This window comes from Ruditapes philippinarum, unplaced genomic scaffold (assembly GCF_026571515.1).
Source record: "Ruditapes philippinarum isolate M1 unplaced genomic scaffold, ASM2657151v2 ctg2565_1_1_1_1, whole genome shotgun sequence".
Taxonomy (NCBI): Eukaryota; Metazoa; Mollusca; class Bivalvia; order Venerida; family Veneridae; genus Ruditapes; species Ruditapes philippinarum.
Window position 1 is genome coordinate 49,956 of NW_026866921.1, and position 14,966 is coordinate 64,921.

At 32.0% G+C, this 14,966-nt stretch overlaps 1 long non-coding RNA gene across 1 annotated transcript; it reads right to left on the reverse strand.

Annotated features, from left to right (window-relative positions):
- Positions 1-6,548: 6,548 nt before the first annotated feature.
- On the reverse strand, positions 6,549-11,006 carry LOC132734212 (uncharacterized). Its single transcript, XR_009626280.1, has 3 exons — positions 10,913-11,006; positions 10,107-10,245; positions 6,549-8,928 (listed from the first exon to the last, which is right to left on the reverse strand). It is a non-coding gene; the product is annotated as an uncharacterized LOC132734212 (long non-coding RNA).
- Positions 11,007-14,966: the final 3,960 nt, after the last annotated feature.

Consider the following 14,966-nt stretch of genomic DNA (forward strand, 5'->3'; position numbering starts at 1 on the left):
ATATATTTTCCTTGTTAAAATGCAATTATCCCGACCGCGCGTTTTCATTGTCCTTAAGTATATATATCCTAGCTTAAGAATGGCTTTTTTACACTGTCGGTATTTTTTGTTGGCGGATTTATTCTCATCTGTTTTCAATTATATGAGCCGCGTCACGTCAAAACCAACATAATGGGTTTGCGACCAGCATGGATCCAGATCCGCGCAGTCTGATCAGGATCCATGCTGTTCGCTTACAAACCCTATAACAAGTAGAGAAACTGATAGCGAACAGCATGGATCCTGATCAGACTGCGCGGATGCGCAGGCTGGTCTGGATCCATGCTGGTCGCAAACGCATTGTGTTGGTTTTGTCATGACGCGGCTCAAATATGCGTGTTTGCGGCCTTAGGGTATAGTTCGTCTGAGATTTAGAAATATAGTCTCAATTTTTGACATAAATATTAACCTTTGTAAATGTATGCATGATAAGCCTAAATTAAGAGGGGGTTTCCCGTTATGTGACGTCATTGATTGTCAAGGCTTATATTACTTGAAATTTTGTATTTTTGCGTAAAACGTACATATGTGATACTGTATTATTTTCAATATGAGTCAGAATAATCTATAACAACAAACTATAATAATGGTTTTATTCAGAATATAACTCACTATTGTATATATATATCGACAACATATCCATGTCAAAATATTGGCTTCCGTCGTAACAAAGCGTTAAATTTATACCTGTATGAGAAGTTTTCGTGCAAGTACATACATTTAATTCTAAATTCGCCATATACTTATGCAGTGGCGATGAACATTGTAAATATGTTTATGCGGAATAAGTATTTAATTGAACATCAAGTTTTCCTAAGATACAATTGATATTCAGATACAGAGAAACATATCATGTTTATACATTTGTTATTCGTTAGTGTTATACATTTTCAAATAATATCTAATTCTCTACTCACATTCATCTGCTATTGATGATTTAGAAATATTGTATTCAAGATTTGAAAATGATGCGTTATTAAGCAATCTATTATCTGTTATTTCAATCTGTTATTAATATACATTGAACAGACAGACAGGCTTCAAGACGACAGGCAATGCCTGCATTGGGTAGGCGCTGCCTACAGACAGACGGTAGGTTAAGCCTTCTTTGCCAAAAAAAAGAGAGTAACCATACTAGTCTCATTGTTTACTGCATCGTTATTTTGATATAAATCTTAAATGATGCCTCTCTCGTCGTATTTCATACTATCGTATTAAAACAATACTATTTTGCATGTTAATAAACATAAAATAGATATTCGTTTATGGCACAAATATATTTATTAAAGAAATAACTCAAATATTTTAGTTAAATTCCATCTATTGTACTTAAAAATGAAGGATACAGTCTATTTATTCAGTTACGTGTTTACATAGTGTGTCATCAGCACTTCTTGATCCGAATTCCATAAATATCCGAGTGTATATTAATTGATTACCATAAGCTTCATTTACCCCTGTTAACAAACGAGCCGCAGATAGAACTCGCATCCTGTTCTGTCAATTAATGTCATCTGACCAGATTTTTAAAGAGGTATGATAAAGGGCATCATGGTTGAATATGCAATTATAAGCTCTTTTGTGTGTGATTTCAGTGAGATTTATAATTATTATACAACCGACTCTTTGAAATCTCATCCCTTTATACCAGGACAATTAGGACACTTAGACCCATTTAATTGACCAGACATTTCGACCCCTTATTATGCATGAAGACATTACTTCAGAAAGAAAGTGAGTGATGTTTTACAACTTTGATTTGATATAATAGATGATATTTTGAATTTTTAATAAAATCATAATCATTCATAAAACCGATAATAACATATCTTTCATTTTCACCCAAGCATTTTAAAATACAATATGGGGAACATAACAAAATGTTTGCATAAATGTTTGGTTCCGCCAGTACAAGAGAAAATGTATAATTACCCATTTACACAGTACAATGATAAGAAAAAATAGAGACCTTTCTAAGGTCTAAAAAAAAGAGTTATAATTAAGATAGCAGAGGCAAAAAATTGGCGAATCTCCACTGAACAATCAAAAAGTCCCGTCTTTTTAGAACTAATTTCCTTTATAAATTGTATGTATTTAATGTATGGCTAAATGATCCACATTTTATTTTTAGTGATATAACCAAAGTGGGGTCATTTGTGTTTTTCACAACATGCAATGCTATTTCAATCTGATTTAAGGGTGATCGATCTGATCTTCTATTGCGTAATATGTTACGTAATTTATTGCCTGTCATGATAATGTTTTTCATAGGTTTTGGGGTGTCAACATACATTGGGGGCCAATCAGATCTGTCATTGATTTATTTTGCAATCCAATCTATTTATTAGCAGAATGGTAATTCCTTTATTTATTGGTAATTAAAAATTATAACTGCAATAACCAAACCCCGCCAAACTTTATTACATGATGACTCTGTTACGGCCAATGAAATACATTTAAGGTAATCATCCAATCAAAATCATAATTTTTCATATTTTTATTCATTAATGATATTCTTTGCTAATCTTTATGTAAATACTCCTTTTCGTGAAGATGAAAGTTTGAAAGTTTACATGATGTATTTTATAGGGAAACCAATACTTTGGCCAACCCAAGGAGGTACTTGATTTATATTGACTTGTATAGGACTTGTCATTCATTCCAATACTTAGTAACCTATAACAATTAAACTTCTCATTCGGACACCTTGATAAGTTCTACCTACCACATACATTATCAGGTCAAAAGGTCAAGGTCATTGGACTTGATATATCAGATATCCAACGGGCCATAAAGTGTTAAAGCATACACATAGGGACTTCATTCGTTCCATGTGGTTACATCTTCACATATCTAGTCCTCAAGTGACCACTTTGGGGCCTATTTCCCTTACTATGAAATTGTAATATGCCTCTTTGTTAATTTTATCATTATCCAGGTTATCTTTAAACTGAAAGTATTGCATATAATCTGCTTACATTACTGTAGCGAAGGTAGTGAATCAAATGCAGTTCTAGCAGGTCAAAGGTTAACAAAACAACATGTTGGAAAACGTTGGATCAATGCAAATCAAGATATAATTTGAACACGAGTCGACACATAACTAGTTTAAAAGTAGAAAACGGAAAAGAGAGACAACTGTAAGGTAAGCATATTACACTGCTCCGAGGTAAAAGGATATTGAACGCGATAAGTATATAGTGATTAATGTGCTTCTTAATATAAATATTATCACTCATGTTTTCGGGTTTTAATTTCATTAGTGATTGACTGATTAAATCTTCACAATCTTGTATATAAACACTTGATAACTTCATTCATTGTTGAAAGTGTTACAAATAAAACATTCGGCCGGAATACAGCAAAATGTTTAAAAATGATCAACGATGTAAGACTTGTTAAAAGAATGTATGTATAAACATTATTTGGTTGTTCCAGACAGAGCTGCAAACGGCATATTCTGTACGGACATTGTTAAACTTTGGCTAAAAATCTTCAATAACATAAGTTTCAAATCTGAAAATGTGAACAGTTATGACATGGTAGCAAAATTCAATAATTTGACCTGTAATTTCAAGGTCAAATAATGGTCGATGTCAAGTTAAATTTATCCACTTAATGTCATATCATAGGGATTGTTATAACCATTTATAGCAAAAATACTATGAAACTACAATATTTTGACCTTCAAGATCAAGGTCATTTATAAGTCAAGAATAAATTTAATTTCATCTTTTATGAAAAATTGTCCTTAAGGAAACAATCTATTCATAAATAACAAAATTGTAACCAGTGTTTGAACAAAAACATGCAAAATGCAGTCAAGGTGAGTGATGAGCTAGAGAGTAAAGGTCATTATCAATTTAGTCTACTTCGAGGTTTTGTCCAAGGGATTGTTGTGCCCAAGTATGAAGACCTTCCATTTGTAAATAACAAAGGAATAGCTATTTTAGCAAAAATTAAGCAATCTTCAAACATTTTACCTTGAAGGTCAATGCAATTTATACGGGGAAGTCAAAGGCCGGATCCGCGGAACGGGCCCGGACTTTGGCTTGCCCGGCTATATACTACATGCGTATATTTAAAAAAAATCAAATAAAAAGCATTCAAAATATATACTATCAGTGAAATTTTCAGTGTCATACCTAGTTGGGGGCCGCCATTTTCAATGTAAGTCTATGATAATAGGCGGAGTATTCCGATAGAAAAAAAAATCAATTGCAACTTTTCGACTTCGAGTTGTTACAAGTGAAAACAGAAGTGGTGCATGAAATACCGAATGCCACCTTTAAAATGGAAAATGTAAAGTAAAAACTTCCCCGTTCATAGGCTTTGCCTAATTTTATATTAAGTGAAGTCAAGTTTAGTCTGGTCTACTTGAAGGTCTTGTCCAATGGGTTATTGCGTGCAGGTATGAAGTCTATCCATGAAGAAAGTAATTATAATGGCCAACGTTTAAGTATGTTCTTTGACAGAAACGGCACCCACTACCTGATTTTAATGTCAATAATTTAACAGAACAATGGAAGGCTTTTAAAAATCAATTTTATACCTTGCCTGATTTGCTGCGAGACGATGCGGAAGTAGCGACATGGAGCTCATTTAAAATCTCAACACCATGATAATCAAACGGTTCACTGTTACATTTGGTTTGAAGATTTAATAATCCGATAAATATTTATTTAAACGAAAACTATATATTAAGATTGTGCAAAATCAATATCACGCCTTAAAGAAAGTTAAAAGCGAATGAAACATCTTTCATATCCAAAGTGAAATGTAATTGTTTCCTCGCCATAGGAAAGATATGCACTCACGGGGCGCTTTAATCAAGTCAAATCAATAGATAAAAGGAGAGATCAGACTATTAAAATAGTTGATAATTTCTCATCATATCAATGGCTATTAAACCACTTTGGTTTGACTTTGTCTAATCTCGCAGAAAAAAAGTTATCATTAAAGCATTACATCATTATTTTTTCGCTTTGGACTCGTAGTCACTGGAGTTGGATTTGATTCTTGTATCGTCAAATTGGCATACAACATTTCATGTAAGCACGCATCTAACGAGGTATACCAAGTGAATCGGTATATGACCAACTAATCAGTAAGCAAAAAACAAATAAAGCATATCAAATAAGTCAGTAATGATTTATATATTGCATGGAAATCAATCAGCAATCTTGATGCATACATGGCATGAAAATCAATCATAAATCATAATGCATACGTGACATGAAAATCAATCTGTTAGAATAATGCATATGTGGCATGAAAATCAATCAATCATTTTGAGGCACAAGTAGCATGAAAATCAACCAGTAATGATGCATATGTGACATGAAAAAATCAATCAGTTATCATGATGCATTCGTGGCATGAAAATCAATCTGTTAGATTAACTAATATGTGGCATGAAAATCAATCAGTTAGAATGATGCATACGCGGCATGGAAACCAATCAGTTAGAATGAAGCATACGTGGTATGAAAATCAATCAGTTAGCATGATGCATACGTGGCATGAGAACCAATCAGTTAGAATGATGCATACGTGGCATGACAATCAATCAGTTAGAATGAACATAAAAGTGCAAGTCAGTCATGCCAAGTCAGGTTAGATAGCATAAAAACGAGGCATGCCAAATGAATCAGTCAGCATGAAGCTACGATGGATGACAAATCATTCAGTCTAAGGCAACGAGTCATGCCTCCTAATCAATAGGTTGACATTAAGCGAGCAGAGTATGACATCTCAACTCAATCAATTAGAAATTTAAAGCAAGCAAAGTGTGCTAAATCAATCAATCAGCTTAAAGTGAACGAGGTACTGTAAATCAATCAGCAAACGGACAAGTCACTTAAAAAAATCATCCAGCATAAAGCAAGCAAGGCATACCATATCAGTTAGTCAGAAATTAAGCAAGCAAAATATGCTCAATCAATCAGTCAGCTTAAACAATCAATCAGCATGAAGCAAGCAAGGGATATCAAATTAATTAATTAGTCAGATATAAAGCAAATCATAGAAGACCAATCATTTAGCGTGAAGTAAAACCGGCAGGCCAGCTTGATGCAAAATGAATAATGTTCAACAGTAAAATAATATAATAATCTAATATCATTCTGTTTTAAGTTTAACCCTTCACCTGCTGAATCGATAAGTATTAAGCATTGCCCATTTCTGTAAATATAGGTCCGTTCACTAACTAGCTGGAATGGGTACCAGCGAGAATTGCAGGCGCTGTTTACGGAACAAAGTCTTTATACTTTTAATTTTTCGACAAAGTAACGTCCTAATCCATTATTGCTCATATTGTTCACATATTCAAAAGGTGTACGACAGTTCTTAGGGTTATGCAAACAAAAAAACGGGAGCCAAATTGAACAGGGCAAAATGTTAAAGAATGTGTTTTGCATGTAAATATTACACAAATTATATACAAATTAAGTTTCTGTTAAACTTTTAGATCTAATCTAACACAGAACATAAAACATGAATGGCAGATTAGCAAAATAATGATATTAATAATAACTATGAAAAAGAATAAAATGCAAAATAGAAAAAATGCAATATTGGCAAATTCTCACCTAGAGATTAGTGTGGAGAAAAGAAGAATGTTACAGAAAAATCCAAAAATTTAATATACACTTAGTCTTTCAAGTATCAGAATATATCTTGCACATATCATATACCCTTAAAGAAAATGCAAATCTATAAAAATATAAGGTCTTAAAGTGACATTATGCCCATGCAAGTGTAAATGGTGGGTTTACATGTCAAAGTCAAAATAATTTGGGCATAGACCTAATTGTTTTAGGTCATGTGCATATGACCAACGTTGCTCACATAAAATGCTATAAATATCTTCAACATTCAATTGTGAAAAAGAGTTGGGCTGTTATTTTTGTATTATAGACAATTGTTATACTTCATCCTAAACATTTTATATTATCAACTATTGGCCAATGGCTGTTATAACAGTCAATCATTTTAAATATATAACCAATTCAGCTCAAGTTGACAACGAAAAAAAAAGCATAAGGTCACTTTAAAGCAACAATTATGATATTCATAAGACATGCAATCTTAACTTTAGATGAAATTAACAATTAAACTGTACAAGTGATAGTCGTTAGGTAAGAAAATACTTATGGGAAATGACTATCAACGGGTACATAGGTAAAAATAAGTATAAAGGTGAATAAACAAATCATTACAAGTATATAGTTATATATCAATATTTCTTTTTCATCAATATATCATAGTGTCAAACAAGGGCATTAATTTTCCTATGAAATATGTACATGTACTCTGTTACGTTAGAGGGACTCCAGTGAGTTTTTTTGTTTGACACGACGGGATTGAAAATATTTCTTTTTTCAAGATTAATGCTCAATAATTAATCTTGAAATAGATCAATAACTTGTCTGCCAAGCTCACTATCTTTTTTTCAGAATAAATATTCTAATTTTGAAAAATATTCCAAACTTGAATAGTGTTGCACTAAATTCGAACTAAGAATAATACAAAAAACACGTTTTTCGATTTATTTCTGAGTATATTTATTAATTATATTTTGACAGTGATCTGTTTTAAATGTCTAAGTAGATTTATATTTTAAGAATTTCACATTACATATATTTCGGCTATTGGACCTCAGTGGAGTTCCTTCAAAAAACAAAATACATGTAACAATTGCACCAATATGCTATAGTCAGGGAATCACACATATTGTTCTACAAAGAACCACCTCCAAAGAACATAAATCAATTTCGATAGAACTAAATGCACATTGTTCTTTATTACATATAAATATGTAGACTAAACAAGCCTCACTTTAAAACAGTTTTAGAACTTTAATTTAATTGTTGCTTTTGTTTACAAGACATTTGAACATTAAAAGACTTGTTTTGAAAGTATTGGCACTAAGTCGACATGGCTATTCTCTTTTGCTTGTTATACAATGTACATAGCCTAATCATGGACATGTCATCCTCGACACAACATTCACAATGACTTTTCGGATACACCCGAATCATTAAAGGGACTCTAGAAGGTATCAAAGCCTAATAACATAAAATTTGAATTTCTTACATAAATGAGTTTATGCACTAATAGCGGGAATATATGCACAGGTAGTTAGAAATAGATTAAAAATTATATTGTTCGTGCTTTTCTTAGCCAGAATTGAAAAAGGGTCATTTTAAACAATTTATTCGAATAAATATTCTGGAAAAACTGAGTGAGCGAATGATCTGAAATTTTGCACAAAGTTAATTGGTCTTGACTGCTTCAGATGGTCCAGGAACATTTATCTGGGAAAATAATTTCCAGTCTCGCCATGTGAAAAAAATACAGTGGAGTCCCTTTAAAATTTTTATTAGATAACATGTCCATCAACCTTGGGTATCCAACGATACTCGAATTCATGAGAGAAACACCTCTACCATGATAAGACACATTTAAGCTTCTTTGAAAATAAAATCTGTAAAACTAACATTATCACTGTTTAATGTGAATGTAATAATTTTCATTCAGCACATGGTCATGCAATCGAAGTATTTCCAGTTGTAATTGTTTTTGTGAGGCACTTTTAAACGCACGAGACCTTACATTAAAAGCTCATTTTTTTATGTCCATAACGCTTTTTATTTGTGATGCCCCGTTATAATCACAATTTAAAAAACTGTTCACTCATTGCTAAAAATCTTGATAATAATATGACAGTCGACAAATTCTTTCTAGAGCTGACAACCTGCTTTCATTAGGTGTTCGAAATTGGTCTGGACCGTGCGGAGTATTCTATATTTCCTTCCCATTCTCCTAGCCTGCTTAGGGCTTATATACTCCATGACTAATGTTGATCCCATTAATGGATACCGGTAACTGTAAATAAAGAAAATCTTTAACAACTTTGCATTTATATCGCATGTAATCTTAACATATCGTATGTTTAAAATGACAAAATGGCTTATGGTTTCTGAGAATTTTGATAGGTTTTAATTTTCTACTGTCGTCCATAAACAGGCTCATTCAAATCAAGTCTGTAATATTAGTAATTATTCCGTGATTTATGATTTTAAAATCTCCCACACAGTGAACTCCCCTAACAGGATTAAATTATTGGCCGTAGCGTAACCGGTGCGCGGTGTTTGCACTAAATGCTGGTGACACAGGAAAGCCATTCAAATACGGACAAAAGGGAATTCCCTGTGATATAAACAAAGCAAATAGTTGAAAACCGCGCAATTCGTGTGAGTATAATAAAAGCGAAATATTTGGTTTTAATCAGTCCGTCTATGAGAGATAACGCCGTCTATCACCTGAATACCCGATATCATTGACACCTGCTATCGTGAGAAAAGGGGAGATCACTGTCACTTGTATAACAGTATGGAAAAGGGGAGATCAATGTCAGCAGTATAACAGTATTGAAAAGGAGAGATCACTGTCGCCAATATAACGGTATTGAAAGGGGTGGGTCACTGTCACCAGTATAACAGTATGGGAAGCGGGAGATTACTGTCGCCAGTAAAACCTTATTGAAAAAGTGAGATAACAGTCACCAGTATTACAGTATTGAAAAGGGGAGATCACTCGGGAGCATAGGTCACGAAGCGAATAGCTGACAACTGCCGACTCGGTTTTTATTTAGTCTATTCGTAAGATGTAATGCCATGTGCAATAATTCTCACAACACGGTGTGATGGTTTTGTACAGAACAGGGAGAAAACCATTGAAGATTTCAATATATATTTTTTTATCAAGTTTACTTTATAAATACATGTATTTAAGTTTAAACAATATTTAACTTGTGAAAAATCTTTTATCAATTACATACGGTGTTTTAAGTAAGAAGGAAAATGTTAGTAACGTAAATAAAATTGGGTTTGTGTTTGCCATTCAATAAACATAGGGTTTGATTTAAAAGAAACTGAAATCACTTTATTCACCATACATTTTAACACTATCTTAAATCTCCTTTTTTCCCGTAGGGTACGATCAACATTCATTCAAAACAAAGGCATTCAAAACCCAATATGCGAAACATTTGGTTTACTTACATTACTCCGCTATCAGCATTAACTTTATTGCCATCTCTGCCTATTATTATGTAAGTTTTGTTCTCTTTCAATGATGGGAAGTCACAAAAGTGTTTCCAGAAAAATTGCATCTCGTCGTCTTTTTCAAGAGCCTCTATCCCTGTAAAATGACGTAAAATGTGTCGTGTATATTTTTTCTTTTCTTTATACGTAATGCAGATGGAACATAAAAAAATCTTCGACATTTTCCTAGCGATCTACATGTTCATACACAATACGTGCTGTAAATACAAAATATGTGAGACAGAAATTAAAACGCCACAGGCAAACGTAACCAAACGTTTAGAAACGCTCGTTATTTTAATGCAAGCCGTGATATATCATAACGCTATTTATCACATATCCTTGCCGCTTTTACGACTCTGAAAAACGATATTGCACGGCCGTTCATACAATTATTTTAAGAGGATGTTATTTGCGCTATTCAGACATAGTGTAAAGACCCGGTAATGTTAGCGCAACACTATAGGAGAGTCAATGACAAAAAAAGTATTTTTTTACTGTAAGGCTATGTTATGAATAGAAAATTTGTGTAGACTCATTACTTATTCTATTGAAGTCGTTAAATAAAATAATCACTCAGAAGCAAATGTTACGAAGCGAGTAGCTGACAACTTCTGACTCAGTTTAATTTAGTATGCCCATTTAGATATAATGTAATGTGCAACATTTTTCTCACAGCAGAGGAAAAATCACAATTTAAGGTTTAAATATAATTTTCTTTATCAAGTTTGCGTTATATATTAATATAACTTGGCTATTCTTACCTTGATTGATAGATTGCACTACGGTGCCTCTTGCAATTTTATCTTCGCTGTCAACATTATATGTGACCTCTTCTATTCTCACGCGTACAGCTGAAATAAAATTTATTTAGTTGCATATGCAAGTTGTTATCTGTTTTAAGGAAGTCGTGATGAATAACTACGACTGAATAAATAGAGTAGTACATGTATTATGGAATGCTATGACTGTCTTATGAGATCAATGTTTTTGCTATCTTTGAAAGATCATATTATTTTGTCGTTTAAGCATGTTAACATGTGCAATTTACATTATGCCTTGTCAAAGGACCATGCTGAACAGTTCCAACAGCATGTTAACTTGTCTAATTATCATGATCACATGTGCAGACAGCATATTAACTTGTCAAAGTATCGTGAAGACTTGTGCAAACAAGATGCTAACTTGTCAAAATATAATGATGACTTGCGCAAACGACATGTTAACTTGTCAAACTATCGTGATGACATGTGAACACAACATGTTAACTTGTCAAAGTTTCGTGATGACGTGTTCAAAACGACATATTATCTTGTCTTAATGTCATGATGACATGCACAAAATATGTCACTTGCACAAGTCATTATTATACTTTGATAAGTTAAGATGTCTTTTGCACATGTCATCACGATACTTTGACAAGTTAAAATGTCGTTTGCACAAGTCATCATTATATTTTGACAAGTTAAAATGTCGCTTGCACAAGTCATTGTTAATCTTTGATAAGTTAACATGTTGTTTGCACATGTCATCATGATAATATATAACAGCCTCCGGAATAAGTTTGCAAATCCGGATTTCACAAACTCAACTACCCTTTATAATAAAAATTCAAAACAAAACAATAAATCAGACAGTAATGGATGGAAATAGAGGATTATTGACCGTTTGTACAAAGATAGCACAAAAATTAAGCGCTGGGCTAGCATTCAAAGTGTTGTATCCTATGGATTTTTTTTATTCTCCCATTGTATTGTTCGTTTCCCTATGGAGCTCCAGTTAGATTAAAACCCAATTTTCATATATTGGGATTAAAAATCAATGGAAGAAAACAAAAATATTTTCCTAAGTATTTTCACATGTATTGATTATTCTATACTTATTACGAGCTTGTAAGTATTTAAGGAACATATTTAAAAAAAATATGCAATCCTTCCATTGGCGGAACTTACCCAATAAGAAAATGAGAGAAATCTCCCTAAATTATTGTAAATTAGAATGGGACAAAATCCCTTATTACAGCGTAACTGGAAAGATACCCCATTACAGCGTAATGGGAAGATTACATAATGGGATTATTCATCCCTATCTTTTTGTTTAACAAATCTGACAGAATGTTTAAAATTCAAAACTTTTTTATAACTTGATAGTCGGTACGGACTTTTTAAAATAAAAAATGTCCGGTTATTTAATTATTATTTTATTTGTTTAGTTATTTATTAAAGTTGCCTGAGGGTTTCAGTTCAAACGTTTTGCTAAAAGTTTCTCTTCAGTTTTTTTTTCATTTTTTATTTAGAGATTTATTTTTGTCATATTTAACGCTAAATTGTAATTGATGAAATTACCTTTTAGAATATAGACTAAGATTTTTGATAGAAATGGTGATTATGTAGAAATAATGTCGTTTGCACAAGTCATCATGATACTCTGACAAGCATGCTGTTCGCACGTGTCATCACGATAATTCGACAAGATAACCGGTCTTTAAAATTTACAGTCGCTTTAACATTTTTTTGGTAAATTTTACTTTTAAAGTAAAATGTTGGCCCCCAATTCAACGCTACTTTTACAAGTTTTAAATTTTTATTGCACATGTCATCATGATAATTTTGGCAAGTTAACATGTGTCTGACAAGAGCATGATCCCTTTTTAAAAAAATTTTATGTGAATTCACCGTAAATTTTCTCAAACGACAAAATAACATCATGTTTCCCGATAGCAAAAAACAAAGTCACTAAGACAGTCATGGGTTTTCCTTACAGGTATTTAGTTTTTTTTTTTATAAATACTAAATTTTTTCATTTAGTGGTAGAAAATGAATATTTCAAGTAGGGCCCTACCAAGTAAAATTTATTTTTTATTCCAAAAATGAAAAATATATCATGTTTTTTAACAAAAACATTGATTTTTCTGTTTACTTATACATTTTTCCCTTTTTTACATTTGAATTTTAAAAAAATTTTTCTTAATTTTTTTACTGGTATAAATTTGAAGAAGATTCCGGGCCCAAACACCCTTGAAAAACAAAAAAAATGTTTTCCCCTCAGTAAAAACGCATTTTATTCATCAATATTTCTAAAATTTTATTATAGTATATAATAAAAATTTTTTATTTCGAAAAATTAAACTGTAGGGATTAAGAAAATTCCCCAAATGTTTTCCCCATTCACCCTCGATAAAAAAAATTCAATCGATACGCATTTTCTACTATTCATTATCCGAAGAATGACTAAAGGGGGGATAAATGCTTGATAAACAATACTTTCCCTGTAATTCATTTTAAGTAGTGATTGAAAAAAAACATTTTAAAACAAAATACTCATGTATCGTAAACTGTTTTTCCTTATAAGCCTTTTTCCTTTTTACCGCTATTTGGCTCATTTTGGAAAACTTTTTCCCATTCCCTTACCAATCATCTATAATACATGTAACACTACAAAAAGGGTGCCCCTTTTTTACCCAAATTTTGTTGAAACAAAAAACAACAACAAAAACAAGCAGACGATCAATATAAATGTACTTGAATCTTTAAGTAACAGTGCTTCTATTAATACAACTCAGTGATACGCCAGCGAAACAAAATCAAATAAGCTTTTAGCTTGACACATATTATGTAATGATAAAGAAATTTCAACCTTGCTTATGAAATAAATCACAATAAAAATGCTATATACAAGTGAAAAAATGTTAATTGAAAAAAATGCAATGCCGGATTAACAATGTCTTATACAATAGAATAAAATAATTTTTATCATTTCATTAGATTATATTCATCAAATAAATTGTTATGCAATCATGCCATTATAGACATTTTTCTATGTTCAAAGAATCCGAATAAATACAATTTTCTTTTATTTAGCAGTCCATTTGGAAACAAATTAAAAAAGAAAAATTTTTAATAAAACTTAACCAATAGTTTGCTTTTTTGTTCGCCCCGAAGTTAACCCCCCATTTTGTGTATCGGTTACAATTTAAGTGCCAGGTTTTTTCTTCTTTGACCAAACTTTGCAATTTCGTTCTTTCTAACTGGCTGAACACAATCATTTACCTACGAAAACCCATTAATGTTAAACCTTTAACTTACCTTCACACATTGTATTTATCTAAATAAAACACCATTGAAAGACCATTAATTACTTTATTAACGCTACCCAAAAAGGAATCATGAAGCCCTTACAAACTATGTCAGATTCTGACAAAACTCTTTGGTGACAAATTTGTTCAATGCGTATAAAATAAAAAATATCATACTTTATAGACAATATTATAGTGGCAACATATTGTGACATTCCTTGTGTTTATTTATTTTTGATTTGACATTTTTGAATTGAATTACCCACCCAAACCCGCCCCACAATCTTCTAAAAAATAAAACCAAAGAAGCCAAACCAGAAATTTTAACAAAAACTTACTTTGTCAAGACACCTGCATTTCCTTTTGTATTTTTTCTCCGCATTTGTACGAGACACTGTCTGCCCTTATTTTGACCAGTTCCATATATCTGAGTACCAATGCCTTATCTGTAGAGGGAAAAAGAATTTAAAACAAAAAATGTAAATATGTTTTTTACGTCAAATGTCTGATATAATACAGCAAATAAACGAAGAGCAAGAGAAAGAAGTAGGTTTAAAATATCTTCATTATGGTCTGGAACAGATTTGGGAACTGAGCGTGTATTTTAACTGGTGGAAAGTAATGAATTTATAATAAGTTTGCCAGCTTTTCAATTGGAGGTAAAAACCTGTACAGACACCCATTCTCCTTATAAATAGTAATCTTTTCGTAAGTTTCGCTAATTGCCTGATGAAAAAAAATCC